The following is a 15,062-nucleotide window of genomic DNA, read 5'->3' as shown; positions in this document are numbered from 1 at the left end:
TATGCTCTCTCTGCTCTCTCTGTTCTCTCTGCTCTCTCTGTCTGCTCTTCTCTCTCTTTTCTCTCTGCTCTCTTCTCTCTGCCCTCTCTGCTCTCTCTTCTCTCTCTGCTCCCTCTGCTCTCTCTACTCTCTTCCCTCTCTGCTCTCTCTCTACTCTCTTCCCTCTCTGCTCTCTCTTCTCTCTCTTCTCTCTCTTCTCTCTGCTCTCTCTGCTCTCTGCTCTCTGTGTTCAAGTTGCTACTCCCTCTCTCTCCTCTTTCACTCTTTCAATTCAGTTTCAATTTAAGGGGCTTTGTTGGCATGGTAAACATATGTTTCTCCCTCTCTCTGTGCCCATCTCTCTCACTTTATAGCTGGGTTCAATCTTTCTCTCTGCTCTCTCTCTCTCTCTCTCTCTCTCTCTCTCTCTCTCTCTCTCTCTTTCTCTTTCTCTTTCTCTCTCCTCTCTCCTCTCTCTTTTCTCCCAATGTTTCTTCGGACACTTTAAAATAACTTTTATGAATAAGCCATTATAAACACTTATAAGTGTGTATAAATGTTTTATGAATTATTATAAATGTTATATTATAATTCCGTATGCATTGTAAGGAGTATAACACCTATGCATTCTTATAGCTCTTATAGCTTACAGACACATTTCGCATGTTGATGAGGCCGTGCTGCTGAAATACACAAACAGCCGCGAGAAATGTCTGAAATAGGCTATAAAGACAGACAATGTTGAAATCTACCAAAATGGACAGAAATATAACAAAACTTGCAGTGAGAGTAAACTAGTCTAGCCTATAAATTTGCAGCGGCTCATAACCGCTTCACGAAAAGTGAGCAATTAAGGTGATGCGTTTCTATGATCATACATCCTGTCGAAGATGAGAATAGGACAGAGGTGTCGAATCTAACTCTTAGGGATGCTCTTCACGTCGACATCTCAAGAGTCGATACTGTAATGATTCAACTTGTCACAGTTTTACAACAGCCATATACTACATGAACATTTGGGCATAGGCTACGAGGAGCGCTGACTTTAATGACCACTTTCTCTGCTCTGTCTGCTCAGCCGCGGTTTACTCTATTCAGCGGTGAGATTTTCGTAGGTTTCTTTCTTCTGTCTCAATCTCAACGCTTACGATTGGAGCACCACCAATGCCGATAATTTTTTAGCCTGCTGATTTCCATTTGCGCTGGGAGCGCGAGGAAATACGCTACACAGCTAGGTTATAAAGAACAAGCCGCCAAGTACAGGAATTATAGGGCGACTACCCGAGTGTCAGGAATACGGGCTACATTCGCTGATGGACTAACCGAACCAACTGCAGCCACAAGCCTACCAGTGGAGCCAAAACCGGGAGGGGAGAAAGAACAGTTTCAATTCACTGACGGTTATTTCTCAAAGGACCCCCGGGACAGGAAATCTGACCACTTCTAATTGTGGAAAACTGCTTTGTGACCGTTACACATGCTTTTGTTTTGCGCGGTATGGGTGTAAGGACCGTATTTAAAGATACCCAGCAGATACCAGGCAGTCACAATACAACCTATCAAACTCCGTCCAACCGGGCGCTGGTGGTATATGGCTGCATGCATTATCAGAACATATATGTTTGTCGTTTCTTTGGACGTATTTTGAGATTATTTTAAGCAGCTTTGGATACTTTGTTTTTGCGTTGCATGTGAATTGAAAGGAGCCTGGAATTGGCCTTTATATGACTTTTCTATCCTATATGAAGGAGTTGGATAGCGGAACGAGAGGAGAGCGACACAAACAAACAACGGGGACTCAACACTATTCATATTGAGATCATTTCGTTGTGATTTTAGTAGACATTATTAACTAATATTTTAGTCTATGCCTTAAATTCATTTTATAGTTCGTATTAAATAGTTATTAATGTAACGTTTTGTTTTGGACACTTTTCCATACGGGGTGTCGGTCATATGGTGAAACTGGAGGGGTTAACATAACTGTTATGGTTTCAGTCAAACAGTGACAGAAATAAACTAATCATTATCACCCAAGTCTGCCCGCGACCCTTCGGTGACTCACGTGCCAGCCTCAGTGATGGTCGGAATAGAGATCTAACAAGACAACAACCCTGCTGATGCGACCAGGTACATTACAAATATCTGTGAAGGTAAGGTCTTACTAAGCCTATACCCATGGCTAGCTGTATGTATTTGCCTTGAACTTATGATGCTTGTCGTTGTTGTTTCATCGTGGCATGGAAAAATCAGTCTCCAGACAATGTGTTTGCTGTGTGCATGTTAGCTGTTATTCGTTGTATACTTTTTTTGGACATAAACATGACTTAACGTTATATTTCTTGAATCTAGCTATGTGGCCTATAAATGCAGTGTAGTTCTGTTTTTAGACAACGGTCTACCCCGAGCTCTCCAACCCTGTTCCTGGAGAGCTACCGTCCTATAGGGTTTCACTCCAACCCTAATCTAGCGCACCTGATTAAAAAAATGAGGTGGTTGATAACATCAATTAGGTTAGTTACAACTGGGGTTGGCGTGAAAACCTACAGGAGGGTAGCTCTCCAGGAGCAGGGCTGGAGAGCCCTGGTACACTAATAATTCAAATTCAGGTTGTTCTTTGGATTGACATTTAGAGTAATTGACCAATGATGATCTCTAGAGAGAATCTTTGTTTTTACACATTTCATGAAATGAATTAATCCAGAGGCCTATGCAATCATCACTTTGTATCACTTGGAGTCACTGTAGTAACTCTGCTATTGAGTTGCCTTGTTTCCATTAGCAGGCTGCTGTCCATGGTGCTGAAACACACAAACACGTTTCTAGTGTGTGTCAGCACACATACAAGTTAAGCAGGGATGTTTCATAGTTGAAGTGGTTTTACAGAATGTACCAAACTGCTTAGGGCAGGCTACTGACACCACCTCAGCAGTCTGGTCAATCCCAAACCAAACTCACTTCCTCCTCCTCCTCCTCCTCCTCCTCCTCCTCCTCCTCCTCCTCCTCCTCCTCCTCCTCCTCCTCCTCCTCCTCCTCCTCCTTCTCCTCCTCCTTGCATGCTCATCTCTCCCAGGCTCACTGCTGCTCTGCTCTCCATATAACAATCCATGTCTGATTTGGTGTTATGATTCAGCCCTTATGTGAAAGTGGGACGGCCTGCAGAGAGGTTAGCATGGTCATTGGTAACCGCCATGCTAACACAGGGCTACAACAGGCATTTTTCATGCTAGCACGGGGCTACAACAGCCACCACCATGCTAACACAGGGCTACAACAGGCACCATCAAGCTAACACAGGGCTACAACAGGCACCACCATGCTAGAGCAGCACATGGTGATGTCTGAGACGTACTTCTCAGCCTGAAGTGTCCTCACTTGCACCAGTAAATAGCTATCTTTTCACGTGGCACTGACTGGTAGGACGCTGCAGGAGGGCGGTCACATGTGCTAGCGAGGCAGAGGTCCTGAGTTCGCACAAGGTATGGGCCGAATCAGGGGGAAGTGGTACTCGCTAAACAAGCAGTGTTAGGTCCTTTTCACTAACACAAGGCTACAACAGGCAGGGAGTGACGTGCACAGGATACAACAGGTGTAAAACAGTACACTGAAATTCTTACTTAAAAATGATGGACGATATAGAAATTGAATTACTAGAATAAGACATTCCACTTCAAGTCGTCATTCATTAACGCGTGGCCCGGCTTCTATTAGTATGTTATTTCTATGAGGAGGCAGGCCTGCACCAGTATGGTCTCCGTGTTACAGCAGGCAGGGGACGCCAGACCAAGGTTATGTAGGCAGTGTCTGAATTAGCATGACCAGAACCTTGTGTGTGTGTTTAACATTATGTCATGAAAGACTAGCTTCACCATTGTCACCATGCTTGCGCAGCATGGGGTCAAAGGCCAATGAGGCAGGGTCTGCAGCAGTCACCAGCAGTAATGTCAGCCCTGATGCTGAGGCAAGCCTGTACCAGGGGGAGGGAGGGAGCTATGGACGATATAGAAATTGAATTACTAGAACTGACATTCCTCCTCTCTGAGTGGAGAGGAGCAGTAGCGGAGTCTGCAAAGCCCCAATGGCTGCTTGCTCCATGACCCTTCCAACACCCTCGGCCCCCTGGGAACACAGCAATGAGGGAATGTCTGTTTCCTCCCTCCGTCCCTCCCGCCTCCCTCCCTCGTGAGAAATCACTCTAAAGCAACACCCAAACCCTCAGTTCACAGTTTCCTTGCCACCCCAACACCCTTCACCCAATTCCCAGTTTCCTTACCACCCCAACACCCTCCACCCAATTCCCATAGTTGGGGAAAGAGACAAAAGACACACACACACACACACATATTTAGGGAATATGATGCTATTTCGGACAGAACCAGTCTTCACATTAGAATCACCAGCTTATAAAGAAAGGGCCTTAATGAAATGGATTCCAAGGCACTAGGATGTAATGTTCCCCCGTCTGTTTTATGGCTCAGTATGTCACATGGTCTTTGATATGTTCATCATAAAGCTGTAGCCTATATAAAGGATATATTGTATCTCAACCCTTTACAGATATAGGATCTTCATTTGAGCCAGTTTGCTACAACAGGAAATGTGAATTATTATGTGGATTATAATTAATGAACAGTTTTTGTAGGGGTTGATAAATTCTCAACAATAAAAGATTGATCAAATTAAGATCCTACATCTGTACTTGGAAATGGTTCCAAGGGATGATGGAGAGGCACTGGGATGCAATGTTATGTTCCCAATTCTACCGTCCTGCATAGGATGCCACATGGAGGGTCTTTGTCATGTTCATCATATAGCTGTCAATACAGGATACATCTCATGTCGTTTCTTGGATGGTTCTTGAATATTTTGATATAAAATGGTAATTTAGCAGATGCTTTTATCCAAAGCAACTTAGAGAACTGTCAACATTGACAGTGACACGTATTCACTATATGTGAGAATCAAACCCACAACCCTGGTGTTGCCAGTAGCAACACACTTGGTATAGTATAGGAAATCTCAACTCTTCTCTTGGAGGATTTAAATGTATCTTTGTTATTATGATATATAGGCTTAACGGAAGCCATTTGATTGTGAATGTTGTTGAGTGTATGGAGAGGGACACAGCAGGCTACATCCGTCTCTCAGTGTCAGAACGCAGTGGTTAGTCCATGTCAGTCACTTCTCCTACGCTCACCACGGCAACACAGAGGCTAACAGCTCACCACGGCAACACAGAGGCAAACAGCTCAACCACGGCAACACAGAGGCAAACAGCTCACCACGGCAACACAGAGGCTAACAGCTCAATCATGGCAACAAAGAGGCAAACAGCTCAACCACGGCAACACAGAGGCTAACAGCTCACCACGGCAACAAAGAGGAAAACAGCTCGACCACGGCAACAAATAGGCAAACAGCTCACCACGGCAACACAGAGGCTAACAGCTCAATCATGGCAACAAAGAGGCAAACAGCTCAACCACGGCAACACAGAGGCTAACAGCTCAATCATGGCAACAAAGAGGCAAACAGCTCAACCACGGCAAAACAGAGGCTAACAGCTCACCACGGCAACAAAGAGGAAAACAGCTCGACCACGGCAACAAATAGGCAAACAGCTCACCACGGCAAAACAGAGGCAAACAACGAGAGAGATAGCTAGCACGCCTGAAATAAATGACAAGAAAAAAGACTTGAATGGCAGTCTGCCAAGCCGATGGATGGAGATATAAAAAGATGAAGGGAATAAGAAAATCAATTATTTTAGCGGCGCTAACTGTACATGTCTGCCCTACAGGAGCCACTCTGTGGAGAGGAACAGAAAACAACAACACACCAAACACACACCAAACACACACAAAACACACACCAAACAAACACAAAACACACACCAAACACACACAAAACACACACCAAACACACACAAAACACACACCAAACACCCACAAAACACACACCAAACACACACCAAGCACACACCAAGCACACACCAAACACACACACACCAAACACATACCAAACAGACACCAAAAACACACACACCAACCACACACCAAACACACACATACCAAACACATACCAAACACACACCAAACACACACACCAAATACACACCAAGCACACATACACCATTCACACACCAAGCATCTACCAAACACGCACCAAACACACACCAAACACACACACACCAAACACCTACCAAGCACGCACCAAACACACACCAAACACACACACACACAGCCTGTGCTGACAAAGTGTTGTAAACAGAAATGAGAGGAGACACGTTTTCCAGAAAAGGAGAAAGAAAGAAGTGCTTGGGGTGGTGCTATAGCTCTAACTGTTAATACATGACCTCTGTTGATATTCACTCAGCTCACTACCCCAGGCCCCAGTTACAGTATCCTCCTCATGGACAACTGACCATTAGGCCAAATGCGCATCCCAAAATGCACACGTTTCACAATATCGTGAACTACATTTGGCCAGGGCCCATAGTGGTCTGGTCAACAGTGGTTCACTATACAGGGAATAGGCTGAGCCCACCACTGGTACATAGCACATAAGTACATCAGAACACAGTGGAGTGGCACGTAGCACAGACCAATTGTTCAGGGTTCATGGATGACCAGATCATTCAGTGCCGGACAGTACGTAATCCTGCATGGTGTGTGGTCTCTATACAGATACTCAGTATACGACAACAGTCGTGTCTGTCTGTCTGATAAAGTTTGATTTGATGGTGATCGATAGTGTTCTTTTGGAATGATCTCGTTCTAGAATCTTGGTGACGTGATTCCATGCAGTGTGCTGGGTTCTGTATGTTATATGTGTGATGGATGGTAGTTTGGCAAGATGAGCTCTTCTTGTGGAATGTCTCTATCTGTGTGCTTGCAGGGATCTGTACGCTGACATTAAACTGTCCTCTGTGCTGAATGTTTTCTGGGCAATTGTCAGTCTCTCTCTCTCTCTCTCTCTCTCTCTTTCTCTCTCTCTCTCTCTCTGTGTATCTCTCTCTCTCTCTCTTTCTCTCTCTCTCTCTCTCTCTCTCTCTCTCTCTCTCTCTCTCTCTCTCTCTCTCTCTCTGTGTGTGTGTGTGTGTGTGTGTGCCAGTCTGCTGACAGTGACGTCAGATCTATACTGTGTGCTACTTACCGTTCAATGTTACCTTCCTGTTCAAAGGAAGGCCTTCGGTCACTGTTAGGGTCATTTAAAGGTAAGGACTGGCTAACAAGATTATCATGATGTGATATTGAACCTGGATCGTTTTTCAGAAACCTATCTACTCATACAGTATCATCTTAGTGGGTCTATTGGCTTATATAGGTCAAGTGTGGCAAAGTCAGTGTGTGTGTGTGAGCATGTGTGCTTGCGTGTGTGTATTTGTTTGTGTGTATATACAGTTGAAGTCCGAAGTTTACATACACCTCAGCCAAATACATTTAAACTCAGTTTTCCACAATTCCTGACATTTAATCGTGGTAAAAATTCCCTGTCTTAGGTCAGTTAGGATCACCAATTAATTTTAAGAATGTGAAATGTCAGAATAATAGTAGAGAGAAACATTTATTTAAGCTTTTATTTCTTTCATCACATTCCCAGTGCGTCAGAAGTATACATATACTCGTATTTGGTAGCATTGCCTTTAAATTGTTTAACTTGGGTCAAACGTTTCGGGTAGCCTTCCACAAGCTTCCCACAATAAGTTGGGTGAATTTTGGCCCATTCCTCCTGACAGAGCTGGTGTAACTGAGTCAGGTTTGTAGGCCTCCTTGCTCGCACATGCTTTTTCAGTTCTGCCCACAAATGTCCTATATGAATGAGGTCAGGGCTTTGTGATGGCCACTCCAATACCTTGACTTTGTTGTCCTAAAGCCATTTTGCCACAACTTTGGAAGTATGCTTGGGGTCATTGTCTATTTGGAAGACCAATTTGCAAACAATATTTAACTTCCTGACTGATGTCTTGAGATATTGCTTCAATATATCCACATACATTTCCTCCCTCGTGATGCCATCTATTCTGTGAAGTGCACCAGTCCCTCCTGCAGCAAAGAACCCTCTAAACATGATGCTGCCACCCCCGTGCTTCACGGTTGGGATGGTGTTCTTCGGCTTGCAAGCATCCTCCTTTTTCCTCCAAACAAAATGATGGTCATTATGGCCAAACAGCTCTATTTTTGTTTCATCAGACCAGAGGACAATTCTCCAAAAAGAACGATCTTTGTTCCCATGTGCAGTTGCAAACCGTAGTCTGGCTTTTTTATGGCAGTTTTGAAGCAGTGGCTTCTTCCTTGCTGAGCAGCCTTTCAGGTTATGGTGATGTAGGACTCGTTTTACTGTGGATATAGATACTTTTGTACCTGTTTCCTCCAGCATCTTCACAAGGTCCTTTGCTGTTGTTCTGGGATTGATTTGCAATGTTTGCACCAAAGTACGTTCATGTCTAGGAGACAGAACGCGTCTCCTTCCTGAGCAGTATGACGGCTGTGTGGTCCCATGGTGATTATACTTGCGTACTATTGTTTGTACAGATGAATGTGGTAGCTTCAGGTGTTTCGAAATTGCTCCCAAGGATGAACCAGACTTGTGGAGGTCTACAATTTTTTTTTTTGAGGTCTTGGCTGATTTCTTTTGATTTTCCCATGATGTCAAGCAAAGAGGCACTAAGTTTGAAGGTAGGCCTTGAAATACATCCACATGTACACCTTCAATTGACTCAAATTATGTAAATTAGCCTATCAGAAGCTTCTAAAGCCATGACATAATTTTCTGGAATTTTCCAAGCTGTAAACTTCTGACCCACTGTAATTGTGATACATATAAGTGAAATAATCTGTCTGTAAGCAATTTTTGGAAAAATTACTTGTGTCATGCACTTTGTAGATGTCCTAACCGACTTGCCAAAACTATAGTTTGATTAACAAGAAATTTGTGGAGTGGTTGAAAAATTAGTTTTAATGACTCCAACCTAAGTGTATGTGAACTTCCAACATCAAATGTATTTGTGTTGGTTGTGGTCTGTCTGCATGCATTTCCTGCTCTGCCTGGCAGGTCATCTGAACCCACCCTAAACGCCATCCCTGACCCTCAACCAACCAATCACCATTAGTCTCCCTGATTGGGTTTGATTTCATTGGCCCTGTCTTAATTAAGACCTGGGAAGATGATTAAAAAAATTGAGGGGAAATATTAGGATTCTCTGATTGTGTGGTGTCCAACAGCACATTTAATTTGATAATTTTTACTACCCTGAGAGGTTAAACCCTAAGGTTTTTTATTTAATTTTTTGTCTGAATTCAATTTGTTCCATGGCAGTGAATTTTCATAAACAACATGATCAAAAGTATGTGGACACCTTATTCCAAAGATCATGGGCATTAATATGGAGTTGGCCTCCCCTTTGCTGCTATAACAGCCTCAACTCTTCTGGGAAGGCTTTCCACTAAATGTTGGAACATTCCTGTGGGGATTTGCTTCCATTCAGCCACAAGAACATTAGTGAGGTTGGGCACTGATGTTGGGTGATTAGGCCTGGGTCACAGTCAGCGTTCCAATTCATCCCAAAGGTGTTCGATGGGGTTAAGGTCAAGGCTCTGTAAGGGCAAGTCAAGTTCTTCCACACTGATCTTCACAAACCATTCTGTATGGACCTTGCCTTGTGCACAGGGACATTGTCATGCTGAAACAGGAAAGGGCCTTCCCCAAATTGTTGCCACAAAGTTGGAAGCACATAATTGTCTAGAATGTCATTGTATGTTGTAGTGTTAAGATTTCCCTTCACTGGAACTAAGGGGCCTAGCCCGAACCATGAAAAACAGTCCCAGACCATTATTCCTCCTCCACCAAACTTTACAGTTGTCAATTTACATTCGGGCAGGGAGTGTTCTCCTGGCATCCGCTAAACCCAAATTTGTCCATCGGACTGCCAGAGGGTGAAGCATGATTCATCACTCCAGATAATGTGTTTCAACTGCTCCAGAGTCCAATGGCGGCAAGCTTTACACCACTGCAGCTGACACTTGGCATTGCACATGGTGATCTTAGGCTTGTGTGCAGCTGCTCGGCCATGGGACCCCTTCATGAAGCTCCCGACGAACAGTTATTGTGCTGACGTTTCTTCTAGATGCAGTTTGGAACTCGGTAGTGAGTGTTGCAATCAAGGACAACAAAATGTATGTGCCTAGCGCTTCAGCACTCAGCAGTCCCGTTCTCTGAGCTTGTGTGGCCTACCACTTCGTGGCTGAGCCTTTGTTGCTCCTAGGCGTTTCCACTTCACAATAACAGCACTTACTATTGAGTACAGCAGCTCTAGCAGGGCAGAAATTTGATGAACTGACTTGTTGGAAAGGTGGCATCCTATGATGGTGACAGGTTGAAAGACACTGAGCTCTTCAATATGGACCATTCTACAATGGGTGTGGCTGAAATAGCCGAATCCACTAATTTGAAGGGGTGACTGCATACTTTTATATATATAGTGTATTCTCAGCAGCCTGTCTTGGTCCAGTGAATTATTATATTCAATTCAAATCAAATGTTATTAGTCACATGCGCTGAATACAACAGGTCCTTACTGTGAAATGCTTACTTACGAGCCCTTAACCAACAATGCAGTTTTTAAAAAATCTGAGTAAGAATGAAAAATAAAAGTAACAAGTAATTGACGAGCAGCAGTAAAATAACAATAGTGAGACTATATACAGGGGGTTACCGGTACTGAGTCAATCTGCGGGGGCACCGGTTAGTTGAGGTAATATGTACATGTAGGTAGAGTTATTGAAGTGACTATGCATAGATGGGGGGTGGGGGCAATGCAAATAGTCTGGGTAGGCATTTGATTAGATGTTCAGGAGTCTTATGGCTTGGGGGTAGAAGCTGTTTAGAAGCCTCTTGGACCTAGACTTGGCGCTCCTGTACCGCTTGCTGTGCGGCAGCAGAGAGAACAGTCTATGACTAGGGTGGCTGGAGTCTTTGACAATTTTTAGGGCCTTCCTCTGACACCGCCTGGTATAGAGATCCTGGATGGCAGGAAGCTTGGCCCCAGTGATGTACTGAGCCGTACGCACTACCTTCTGTCGTGCCTTGCGGTCAGAGGCCGAGCAGTTGCCATACCAGGCAGTGATGCAACCAGTCAGGATGCTCTCAATGGTGCAGCTGTAGAACATTTTGAGAATCTAAGGACCCATGCCAAATATTTTCAGTCTCCAGAGGAGGAATAGGTTTTGTTGTGCCCTCTTCACGACTGTCTTGGTGTGCTTGGACCTTGTTAGTTTGTTGGTGATATGGACACCAAGGAACCTTCTCAGCAGCCTGTCCTGGTCCAGTGAATTGTTATATTATCAGCAGCCTGTCCTGGTCCAGCATTGGCAAGTCTATTTGTAAGATGTGTTACAGAGATACAGACAGAGAACTCAGCTGACATTACTGTTGATGGAGGGACACACACACATCATAATGTAATACGGGACTGGAAGCTTGTTTGCATAGCTATGATTGTCAGGCCCTGTTGCCTGCCTCTGAGATGCTTGTGTGTGTTTGTCTGGAAGTCTCTCTCCATAACCCCTCCAGCTAGAGTCCACTATAAGACTGGTAGGTAGAATTAGAAAGGGGCCTTGTGACCATTTATTATACTGTTGATGATTATACTGTTGATGGCCTCTGTATTTGACACCTTCTTGGTTTAGGATGACCATGTCTGCTCTGCTCCAAGTTTAATTAGTGTTAGGTACAGTAAATAGATAGATCCTTTGGACTCTGCTCACAATTTTCACTCAATTAAATATTCCATTAATCGTCTTCTGTCCTGGAGGACGATGTTATGTAGGAACGCAATGTGCTCTAGGTCAGGACAAAGCTTTGGCTAGCTGTTGTGTTTTCTGTTTTATCTGTGTGTTGCTTGCTTCAGCTGAGTTATACACCATATAGTCTAGTGATGCCAGACATCACACCATAGATTAGTTGGCAGTAGCTAGGTGGTGACTGGCAGTAGCTAGGTGGTGACTGGCAGTAGCTAGGTGGTGACTGGCAGTAGCTAGGTGGTGACTGGCAGTAGCTACTTTGTGACTGGCAGTAGCTAGGTGGTGACTGGCAGTAGCTACTTTGTGACTGGCAGTAGCTAGGTGGTGACTGGCAGTAGCTAGGTGGTGACTGGCAGTAGCTAGGTGGTGACTGGCAGTACCTAGGTGGTGACTGGCAGTAGCTAGGTGGTGACTGGCAGTAGCTAGGTGGTGACTGGCAGTAGCTAGGTGGTGACTGGCTGTACCTAGTTTCAGTCTGTCTCAAATCTGTGTCTGTCTGTCTCAATCTGCCTCAGTCTGTGTCTCAGTCTGCCTCAGTCTGTGTCTCAGTCTGTTTCAGTCTGCTCAGTCTGTGTCTCAGTCTGTGTCTCAGTCTGTCTCCGTCTGTGTTTCAGTCTGTCTCAGTCTGTCTCTCAGTCTGTCTCTCAGTCTGTCTCAGTCTGTGTCTCAGCCTGTGTCTCAGCCTGTGTCTCAGCCTGTGTCTCAGCCTGTGTCTCGGTCTGTGTCTGTCTGACTCAGTCAATGTCTGTCTGTGTCTAAGTCTGTCTCAGTAGGATCCTGTGTGCGTGTGCGTGTGCGTGTAAGTGTAAGTGTAAGTGTAAGTGTGTGCGTGCGTGCATGCGTACGTGTCTGATTGAGTGAGCAGAGGGTAGGACAGGGGATAGTTGGATGGGCACAGTATGATCCTGATGTGCTGTAAGTGTTGGCTTCTGCAGCATGTGTACATCTAATATGACTGACAGATGTAGTATATATTCCCAGATAGGGAGTCGATTGTCCAAACAAACTGTTCCTTATCTAAGCAATTCTTACATAGAGATTTGATTGATTTAGAACACGTACTAAATCACATATGTAGTGAAAAAGTTTTTGTAAGTTTTATGTCCAGGAGTTTTTCTCACCATGTGATCTTACCCAGAAAACACTGCCATAGTGCCATAGTTCTGAGAAATGTTGAGGTAAATTGCGATAATTCATGGTGCGCCCAACCACGTACAAAATCTGGAACATGCTGAAATCGTAAGCCTGTGTAACAGTTGGTTAACACGCTCATGGGCAGTTGGGCATATTGTAGCTGTGTCACAGTGTCACCGGCAACATTATGTTTATCTGGCACTGTGGTGTCTCTGTCTCTCTGATAAACTCATCCTCCCTTCTTCTCTCCATCTCTCTCATTTGTCACCCTCCTCTCCGTGTACCTCGCTCGTCCGATCGCGGTGCGGACTGATGGATCTCTCTCTCTCTCTTACTCTCTCGGGCGCACACTCTCTCTCTCTCTCTTTCTCCCCATCTTTATTTTTCTCCCAGCCACCTCTCTCTCTCTCTCTTTCTCCTCCTGTATTTCTGTCTTTCTCTGTCTTTCTCTCTCTCTCCCTGTCACCTCTCTCTTCCCTCCCGTCACCTGCCTCCTCTGCCACTCTGCCATGCCAAACAGACGCTGGAGAAGGGATGAGGAGAGAGGAGGGATGAATATATATATGTATATTGAGACACTACCGTTTGGGGTCACTTTGAAATGTGCTTGTTTTTGAAAGAAAAGCTAATTTTTTGTCCATTGATAACATCAAATTTATCAGAAATACAGTGTAGACATTGTTAATGTTGTAAATGACTATTGTAGCTGGATACGGCAGATTTTTAATGGAATATCTACATAGGCGTACAGAGGCCCATTATCAGCAACCATCACTCCTGTGTTCCAATGGCACGTTGTGTTAGCTAATCCAAGTTTATAATTTTAAAAAGCTAATTGATCATTAGAAAACCCTTTACCAATTATGTTAGCACAGCTGAAAACTGTTGTTCTGATTAAAGAAGCAATAAAACTGGCCTTCTTTAGACTTGTTGAGTATCTGGAGCATCAGCATTTGTGGGTTCGCATACAGGCTCAAAATGGCCAGAAACAAAGAACTTTCTTCTGAAACTTGTCAGTCTATTCTTGTTTTGAGAAATGAAGGCTATTCCATGCGAGAAATTGCCAAGAAACTGAAGATCTCGTACAACGCTGGGTACTACTCCCTTTACAGAACAGCACAAACTGTCTCTAACCAGAATAGAAAGAGGAGTGGGAGGCCCCGGTGCGCAACTGAGCAAGAGGACAAGTACATTAGAGTGTCTAGTTTGAGAAGCAGACGCCTCACAAGTCCTCAACTGGCAGCTTCATTAAATAGTTCCCGCAAAACACCAGTCTCAACGTCTACAGTGAAGAGGCGACTCCGGGATGCTGGCCTTCTAGGCAGAGTTCCTCTGTCCAGTGTCTGTGTTCTTTTGCCCATCTTAATCTTTTATTTTCATTAGCCAGTCTGAGATATGGCTTTTCCTTTCTAACTCTGCCTATATATTACTCAGTACCTGAGTAACCTGTAGTGTTGGAATAAAAGGTATCACATACCAACATGCACACAGACAGGAAACAAGCATCTGACAGATAGTTAAAAAATGCAAACAACTATGACTTAAAAGAACTATGTTACTGACGGATGCTAACCCCACCCACCCAGCACTCCCTTCTCATCTCTACCCCCTCGAGGGAAGATCTGCCGTTGACTCATATAGCCTCTATGACAGTCAGTTCAGCCATGCATGGCCATGGCCGACCTCTATATACTATCTATAATATACAGTACAGTCGCATCGTAGATTAATTAGCTAGACATGGGTTGAATGGTCATATGCCCCCCGGCACCTCTCTGATTCAGAGGGGTTGGGTTAAATGCGGAAGACACATTTCAGTTGAATTCATTCAGTTGTACAACTGACTAGGTATCCCCCTTTCCCCTTCTCTGTCCCCTAACAATGCAGAGAGAGAAAAAAGAGAAATAATAGAAAAATAATAACAAGACAAATAAATAAATACACAATGATTAAAGATAACTTGACAATATACACAGGGTACCAGTACTGAGTCAATCTGCAGCTGTACGAGGTCATTGAGGTAGATGCAGTATGCACATATAGGTAGGGATAAAGTGACTAGACAACAGGATAGATGATAAACAGTAACAGCAGCAAATTTGATGAATCAAAAGAGTTAGTTCAAAAACGAGTCAATGCAGATAGTTA

General features: G+C 44.2%; 1 protein-coding gene across 1 annotated transcript in view; it reads left to right on the top strand.

Moving 5' to 3' along the window:
* The first annotated feature begins 261 nt into the window (after positions 1-261).
* LOC110536783 (protein FAM163B-like) overlaps positions 262-15,062 on the top strand; it is a 35,022-nt gene continuing 20,221 nt past the window's right edge. Inside the window, exon 1 of the mRNA XM_036936938.1 lies at positions 262-2,132. The gene's annotated coding sequence lies outside the window, so the exon portion shown is untranslated. The remainder of the gene's footprint in view (positions 2,133-15,062) is intronic.

This window comes from Oncorhynchus mykiss, chromosome 12 (assembly GCF_013265735.2).
Source record: "Oncorhynchus mykiss isolate Arlee chromosome 12, USDA_OmykA_1.1, whole genome shotgun sequence".
In the NCBI taxonomy this organism is placed as follows: domain Eukaryota; kingdom Metazoa; phylum Chordata; class Actinopteri; order Salmoniformes; family Salmonidae; genus Oncorhynchus; species Oncorhynchus mykiss.
This window is presented reverse-complemented; position numbering and strand designations above follow the sequence as displayed.